This window comes from Carlito syrichta, unplaced genomic scaffold (assembly GCF_000164805.1).
Source record: "Carlito syrichta isolate Samal-C Ts95f unplaced genomic scaffold, Tarsius_syrichta-2.0.1 Scaffold287630, whole genome shotgun sequence".
Classification (NCBI taxonomy): Eukaryota; Metazoa; Chordata; class Mammalia; order Primates; family Tarsiidae; genus Carlito; species Carlito syrichta.
The window spans coordinates 8,550-17,830 of NW_007231726.1; the positions used below are offsets into that span (position 1 = coordinate 8,550).

The 9,281-nt window shown below is 33.7% G+C and overlaps 1 pseudogene; it reads right to left on the reverse strand.

Moving 5' to 3' along the window:
* Positions 1–3,941: 3,941 nt before the first annotated feature.
* LOC103254901 lies at positions 3,942–4,662 on the reverse strand (annotated as a pseudogene).
* Positions 4,663–9,281: the final 4,619 nt, after the last annotated feature.

Consider the following 9,281-nt stretch of genomic DNA (forward strand, 5'->3'; position numbering starts at 1 on the left):
TGATGGTCTCCAATTTCATCCAAGTTGCTGTAAAATACATTTTTTCATTCTTTTTTATGGCTTAATATTATTCTTTTATTATCACCTTTTCATTATCTACTGATAAGTTGATGAGCATTTAGGTTGCATTTTTGTAATTGTGAATTGTGTTGCAGTGAACATCAAGTGCAGGTGTCTTTTTTGTATATCAGCCTTGGTGACAGTGAATATGCTTTTTTATTTAATCAAATCTCTTGAGTTTATTTTTGTTTTTGCTTTTGGGGTCTTAGCCATATATTATTTACCTAGGCATATGTGCAGAGGAGTTTTTTACTAGTTTTACTTTCACAATTTTTATGGTTTCAGCCTTGAAATTTAAGCTTTTAATCCATTTTTTTTGAAAGCAGGACTTATTGAGAAGACAGAAAAGTTCTTGTGTATGGTGAGAGGTAGGAATCAAGTTTCATTATTCTGCAAGTAGCTATCCGATTTTCCCAGAACCATTTGTTAAATAAAGTGTCCTTTCCTAGTGTATGTTTTTGTTTGCTTTGTCAAAAATCAATTTGTTGTAGGTATTTGGTTTCATTTCTGGATTCTCTATTTTGTTCCACTAGTCTATTTTCTGCTCACGTACCAGTGCCATGTTGTTTTGGTTACCATAGTTTTGTAGTATAATTTGAAGTTGGGTGATGTGACAACTTTGTTCTTTTTGTTTAGGATTGGTTTTTTCTTTTCTTTTTGAGTTAGTGTCTCATTCACAGCCTCCACAGTCTTGAACTGCTGGGCTTAGGCAATCATTCCACCTCAGGCTTCCAAGTAGCTATAACTACAGGCGCGTGCTACCATGCCCGACTTATTTTTGATTTATTTCAGAGATGAGTCTCAACAAGTTGCCCCGAGATGAGTCTCAACAAGTTGCTCCCGGGCTCAGGCAATCCTCTCACCTCGGCCTCCCAAAGTGCTGGGATTACAGGCTGAGCCACAACGCCCGGCCTGGGATTGCTTTAACTATGCTGGCTCTTATTTGGTTTGATATGAATTTTAGGATTGCTTTATTCTAATCATTTGATTAGAATATTGGTCATTTGATAGGGATTATGTTAAATTTGCAAATTACTTTGAGTAGTATGGTTATTTTAACAATATTGATTCCTCCAATCCATGAGCATAGAATTTTTTTTATTTGTTTGTGTTCTCTACAATTTATTTCATCAGTGTTTTGTAGTTTTCCTTGTAGTGACCTTTTTACCTCTTTGGTTAAATATATACTTAGGTGTTTTAATTTTTTGGCAGGTATTGTAAATGTTATTTAAGTTCTTGATTTGATTCTCAACTTGTTTGTTATTGGTTTATGACAGTGTTACTGATTTGAACTTTGTGACTTGAGACTTTACTGAATTCATTTATCAAGTCCAGGAATCATTTGGAGGAGTCATTAGGCTTTTCTAGGTATGCAATCATATTATTACCAAAGAGAGAGAGTTTGATGTCTTCTTTTTCAATTTGGATACTTTTTATTTATGTATTTATTTTCTCTGACTAGGACTTTCAGTACTGTCTTGACTGGGAGTGGTTGACTTTTTTTTCAGTAGTTTAATTTTGAAAAGATTTTTGATTTACAGATGAGTTAAAAGCTAGTATAGAAAGTTCTTCTATAACAATGCTAATTTATCAAAGCCAGCAAGTTAACACTGATTTAATATTACTGACTATACTAGACACTTTACTGGAATGCCACTAGTTTTTCCACTAATGTTCCTTTTCTGTTCTGGATCTAACCCAGGATATCAAGTTGCATTTAGTCTTTTAATTTTCTTAGCCTCCTCCAATCTGTGAAGTTTCCTAGTCTTTCTTTGGTTTTTTCCTAAGTTGAGCTCCTTTTTGAAGAGTTATGGTTACTATAGTCATGCTAATAATGAGACTGAGGTCACAATTTTTTGGGGGAAAGAATACCACAACACTGGTGTGCCCTCCTCATTGCATCATGTCATGGGATAGGGATATCAACATGACTTATTACTGATGATATTTCCTTTGTCTAGATAGCTAAAGTAATGGTTGATGAATATTTTCTCTTTAAAGATCCTATTTTCTCATTCCATGCTCTGTTCGTTAGAAGTTATTTACCAAGTACTATTGATGTTAAGTGACAAGGAATTAAGATTCACTTCCCAAAGGGAGCAGTATTAAGAGACTGTGGATATAAGCTAAAACCACACATTAATTAATAAGTATCTTGGGACAGATACTTTGGATTTCAACAACTAATTTTAGCAACAGATTTTAGCATTCATGAACAATTTTCACTGTGGTGCTTAAAAGGTGGTTTTTTTTTTAATTTCCCTATTCTCTTAACATACTTTATTTGGTGTTCCCCAATCTCTTTATGTATTTATTCAATTGTTTATTTATATTTGTATTAATTAATGAATATTTAGTTAATTGCTTTGTTATAATGCAATTAATGTGTGTTGGAGTTTCTCTTTGACAAATTGTTTCATCTTTGATATTGGTGGCTTTTGCAGATTGTCTCTTTTATCCGTTTTAAGTTCCTCATCTATATTTTGCTTTTTTTTTTAACTTTTTTACTCTGTGAGATAGCAAGATACTCCAGCTTCATTTTATATTTCCATGCCTCATCCTTGAAATCAAACATTTTTCCAGGTCTGTTTTTTTTTTTTTTTTTTTTTTAGAAACTGAGAGCTCAGTGAGCTCATCACCATACAACACTTTCTAGTCCCTCTCAAAAAAAATATTTGTCTGTATACTAGCCCATGTATATGTACATGACTTTATTTATTTCTGCATATATCTATATATAGATGTGTTAAAATAAATGTGAGTTTATGGTAATATCTCCAACTTGAATTTAACACCACAGGGTTAGTTACAGCCTTTCACTTGATTATTTGTCAATTCTTTCTCTGATAGTGGGAAAACTGGCTCCCATTATCTACAATTTATTTATTTGTTCAACTCTTTTATGAATGTTAAATGGTTTCCAGAGCGCTAAACCATACCCTTGTGAAGAACAAATTTGCCAACTAGGATACAGCATTTGCAAACAGTTACTTTATATTTAGCCTTACAATATTTAGACAAGACACTCTTTTCCAGAGTTATTTGCTTAGTTCCTTTCTTCCGCATGCCCTTCCATGAGATTATACTATACATTTGTAATAAAATTGGATTGACTTTTTATACTCTACTTATATCCTTGATCATATGCTTTTAAACAGACATATGTTAAAAGTCCACCTTTGTAGTGTACCTTACTATGAGTTTTGACAAATGCATGGTCAATCATACATCCACCATCACAATACTATACAGAATATTTCTATTATCCTAAAAATTTCTTTGCTCAGCTTCTTTGTAGTCAACACTTCATCCAAAAGTTACCACTAGCAACACCTGATCTGTTTTCTATATACCTAGAGTCTAGCATTTCCCAAAATGGTATATTAATAAAATCAAACATTGTATATTTTTTGAGTTTTCTTTTGTTTACTTAATGCATTTAAGATTCAGCCATGTTGTTTATAAATCAATAGTTAATTTCTTTTGATTATTTGAAAATATTCATTGAATGGATGCATGTTTCATTTTTTCATTTACTTGTTGATGAACATATGAATTGCTTCTAGTTTGTGAGGACTATGAATGAAACTGCACACATGCTTTTGTGTAAATGTAAATTTTAATTCACTTAGGTTAATAATTTCCAAGTCATAAACTTAGAGAATATTTAACTTTATAAGAAACTGACAAACTATTTTTCATGATGACTTACTCATTTTACATTCCCATCAATCAATAATGCAGGAAGTTTTCTCATGCTTCTAATCCTCTCCAGCACTTTTTAAGCTTTTGTTTTGCTCTATTTTTTGCTTTATGTATTTATTTAGTCATTCTACCAGATGTGTGGTGGTATTTCTTTGTGGGTTTTTTTTTTTAGTTTAAATGGTTTTATTTTTAGAAAACCTACATGACTTTTTTTCTCCTTAAAAGCAATGCCTCCACTCCAAATACATCGCTGTCAAAATAAATGAAGAGCCCAAGATAACAACAGTCCCATTTGTCTTAAGTCCTGATGTTGTGTGGATGACAAGCAGCAGCCAGTTATGATGACAGATGATAGATCCAATGTAATTTCCAAATTTGTTAACATTTTTCCATTTCTTAACCATTCTTAAAGAAAATCATATAGGGATCACACCATCTTCACAGTTGTCCAGTAGAATAACCATATTATCTGGATTTATGTTTTCACCAGTAAAGAACTGGTAGTTTTTGAAATAAACGAAAATGTGCTTGATTTTTTTATCTGCAGTCCCTTCCATAAAAGGTTTTACTCTTTCTAGTCTCCACTCTTTAAGTTTACCTTTAACTGATTTTATGTAATCTTTGATGTATTTCTTGTTAGTTTCTGATGAAAAGTTGGTTTCCTGAAAGTGATGATTTATGACAATGATCAACACTAGTGATTGCTATGCTTTTGATGTCTGGTCCTCAGTTCTCAGAGTCTTCAATGGAGGCATTTCCATCAATGAGTGAGTCATCAATATTACCCACTGTCTAACTGACCCTCTTCCCTTCCATTTCCAGGCAGAGCCCATCTGCAATCTTGTAAACATCAGAGAACATCTTAGAGCAACTGATGAGGTCCTGGTGGATAATCATGATTGTGGCTGACAGAAGACAATGGCAATGCTAACTCAGCAGAAACCTAGAGTATACAGTGAGCACTGTGCAGCTGGAATGGTACCGATGAGGAGGAATGGGGCAAGGAGGGGAGGGCAGGAACAAATTTCTTTGTGGTTTAAATTCACATTTTTCTAATGCTAGTGATGCGGACCAAATTTTCATGTGCTGTTTTGCCATCTGTTACAGGACTGCCTGCTGTGCAGCAACAGAACAATACACTCAGTGAGATAGTGAAGTTTGCAGCAGAAAAATAATAATAATAATCACAAGGACATCAAGTGAGGAAATGAGAGAAATTCTCAGACTTCAAATTTGTTGCTTGGGGGATTCCGGGAAAGGGATTCTAAGGGGATTCCTGGAGGGTGAGGGACTGAAGAATTGGGACTGTTGATTGCTCAGGATATGGTGATAAAATCAAGACATGAAAACTGCTTTCTTTCATTAGTCAGTTCCTTGGTGAATCCTTCAGATCAGCTGGCTTCAGTAGTTTTATTGGTATGTGGGACCTAAAAAAAAGCTCAAATGGAAAGCTTATCATCTCACAGTGGATTCGGCTTTATCTGCAGAACAGAAAAGAAACAAAGAGGCTTGTGACAAGGGGCTATGTTATCCTGGGGTAGTAAGCAGCAACTAGATACAGGGAAGTGTGCCTTTCAAAGGCAGAACCAACCTAATGATACTTGCCGATTGTACTGCAAGCCTAGTTGAACTTTATTTTTCCTCTTAATCAGTTCTATAAAGTGGTCTTGGGGACCGTTTCACACCTGCATATCTTCTTAGGAGAAGTATATGTTCAGACCTATTGTCCATTTTTAATTGCGCTGTTTTCATTCCTAATGCTGAGTTTTAAAATGTCCTCATATATTTGGGATCAAATCCATTATCAGATATAAGATTTTAAAATATTGTCTTCTGTTCTATGGTTTGTCTTTCCATTCCTTTAAAAGTATATGCCAAAGAGCAAAAGTTTATAACCAATAAAACCAATCATACCAAGTTGTTCTTTTAAGTATCATGCTTTTTGTGTCATACCTAAAAACCATCATCAAATACAAGGACAATAAATGTTTGTCCTAGATGTTTTACAACTTTTCAACTTGCATTTAAGTCTCTGGTACATTTTGAGTAAATGTTTGTCTAAGATTTGAAGTATGTGTCAAGGTTAAATTATTATCATGTAAATGTCCCAGTATTTTAATACCATAATTAAAGGAGACTATTATTTCCCTATGAAAAGTAGCTTTGAATCTTTGTCAAAAAGGAATGGACCATATTTGTGTGGGTCTATGAATGTCAATTACGTGAAATTGGTTGATAGTGTTATTCAGGTCATCTATATCTTCATTTTCTACCCACTTTTTCTATTAAACATTCAACTGTAGTTTTAAACTTTCTCTATTTCCTCTTTATTATCTATCAGTTTTGCTTCACATAACTTTGAAACTATGTTGTTAAGTTTGCATACATTTGATATTAAAGGTTTTAAAATTACCCTTCTATTTATATGTCATGTCTCTCTTTACACCTAATAAAGTTCTTTGTCCTGATTTCCATTTTTTTGAAATTAATACAGATATTCCAGCTTTCTTATTGTTGTACAGTTAAAATAATTTGTGATATGATAGATTAAAATCTCCACATAGCTCTTTTCTATTTGTTCTATTTTTTGTTATTATTCCATTTTTTTCTGTTATCTATGTATTTAATTTTAATGTTTTATATTCCACTTCATCTCTCTTTTGGGTTATTGCACATAACTTTAAAAATTCACACATTTTAGTGATGCCCATAAATTTGATGGTGCATTTAAATAATTTTTATACTGCTAAATAAACTATAATACTTATATTTAGGTCATAGACATTATAAAATATTAAGCATTTCTCCCTTTCTTCCTTTGTGCTTTTAAGCACATATGCTATAAGCACATAACACATTGCTATTACTTTGTCTTAGTCATCTATCAAAACCATTACAAATGAGGAAAAAAGGAATTCATTTTATTTTGTTTAATTTTATTTTCATTACTTTTTGAGTAAATTCATTAACTAATTTCTGACCTATATCACATTATTTTTGCCTAAAAATTTATCTTTAACATCTCTTATAGAATTGGTCTGCTGAAAATGTATTTTCTCAATTTTTGTTTAGGTGTTAAGGTATTTCATTCTTCATTCTAATTTTTATTTGAAATAACTTTAAATTTTTGATTTATTAGAGTTACAAAGTCAGTATACACAGTTTCAGTATGTCCATTGTTCTTTATTTTTGAAGGACATTTTCACTGGATATAGAATTCTTAATTGGCATGTGTTTTATTTTTGTTGTTGGTGTCTTTGTCAAGACTAGCAAAATGTTACTCTGTTGTCTTATTAACATAATTACTAACAAGATGTCGTGGAAATTCTTATCCTTGTTCTTCTGTGTTTTCCTCTTCTTTGACTGTTTTCAACAGTTTTTGATCTTCCACAGTTTAAATACGGTATGTCCAGATTTTTGTTTGCCTTTTTCTTTCCTTTTCTTTGCATGATGTTTACTGAGCTCATTGAATTCATGGTTTGAGGTCTTCAAATACTGCTTCTGCCCTATTCTCTCCTTCTAAGTTTCCCATCAAGCATATGTTAAGCCATCTAATATTATCTTACAATTTTTGAATGATCTGGTCTGTTTTTGTTTATTTGTTTGCTAATTTTTCACATGTTTATTATTCCAGCTGGGTGATTTCTAGCAATCTATCTTGAAGGTTATTTTTCCCTTGACTGTCAAGTGTACTGCTGAAGCAGTGAAAAGCATTTCTGTATCCTTGTTACTTCTTTTAAATTTCTGGAATATTTGACTATTTAAAAAAATATTTTCCATCACTCTGCTGAATATATCTATCCAAATTTGCTTGCTATCTATCTTTTTTACTACAATTTTAGCAGTTATATACATGTAAAAATTCCTGTCTGATAATTCCAACATCTGTATTATATCTGAGTCTGGTTCGGATGAATAGTTTCTCTTCAGACTGTGGTTTTACCTATTGAAAGGTCAAAATATTGTATAAAACAGCAAATAACAAGTAAAATATTTTTATGATTGTATGTGAGCACATTTTAATGTTAAGGATTGAATGTGTTTGTGTTATTTAGTTAACAATGGGATACAATTGAAGTTTTTTATTGTTGTGTTTACATACACTCAGTACATCACAGATGCCACTTTTTTTTTAATATCTTGAATTCAAGGTGTGACTTTGTCCTTCAGTTGGGTCCTCTCAATATCTACTCCACTCTTTGACCTGTGCTCCTCCCTGCACTGTTCACCTAAGAAAATCTATCTCCTGAAGATTACTCAGAAGTATTTTATTGTTATTCTTAATTAAAGTCTGTTTATGTGGTGGTAGAGGGTAAGATAAGAGAGTCATTCTCTAATAATCTGATTATACCTTAATTTGGGGCACTTTTAACCCATGTCTTGAGGGTTTGGTATTTATATGTGTCTCTTATACAACTGCAATGCTGAATCTAATAGTCATTCTGCTTCTCTCCAGGTGTAGAACCTTTTTTCCTTTCTTGTTATTTTCCTTCCACAACAATCCACCAGTGCATCAAGAGCAACCACTTTTGCTTCTTTTCACCTGCAGATTAAGGCTTTCTCTTTTCTTAGTGCAAAAAATGGAGTTGGGTTTGGGTGGAATTTTGGCAGTAACTGTCCTTACCTCCCAGCCAGAATCACAAAGGAAGCTTTCTCAGAATTATTCCTGGTATTCCTGTGTGTGCCTGACAAAATTTGTAGAGAAAAAGAACGCAAGAGGGTTCAAATTTTCTTATGTCTTTTGACCCCAGGGACTTAATACTCTCATATTAGCACACACTGAGCCTTTAGCAATTTGTTAAAAATAATTTTAGCTAAATATTTTCCATAGCTTTTATCCATTCATCAGTATTTTCACCTTTTACAAAAATACTTGGCACCTTTGACTCCTGGTAGATTTTTTTCCCTCTCTCTCTCTTTACCTGTATTTTAGGTTGTTTGATCTATGTCCTCTCTTCTCGTATGGGTTACAAAAAAAGTCATTTAAGTTTTCCTAACTTGCTTTTCTTGTTATTTTTTATTTATTTATTTTGAGTTGGAGTCTCACTCTGTCACCCAGACTGGAGTGCAGTGGCCGCTCCCGGTCACCGCAGCCTCAACCTGCTGGGCTCCGGCGATCCTTCCGCCTCAGCCTTCCAAGTTGCTGGAACTACAGGTGTGAGCTACCACGCCCGGCTAATTTTTTGGTTTATTGTAGAGATGAGGTCTCGCCAAGTTACCCGTGGGCTCAGGGAATCCACTCACCTCAGCCTCCCAAAGGCGCAGGATTACAGGCTGAGCTACCGAGCCAGGCTGGATCACACTCTTAAATCAAATTTTTTTCATTCAGACTCTGTTCCTGCTGTGTCGCTTCCTTGATCATACCTGAAAGCTTCTCCTCACCTATACCTGAAAGCTTCAAAATAACACCCCTCCCACTGGCACCTTCTGCCTCAGAGTCACCACAGTACAGACCCATGGGAATAGAGCTCCTCTTCCAATCTCACTGCTTTGTCAGTTAAGTTCCCAGATCCAAG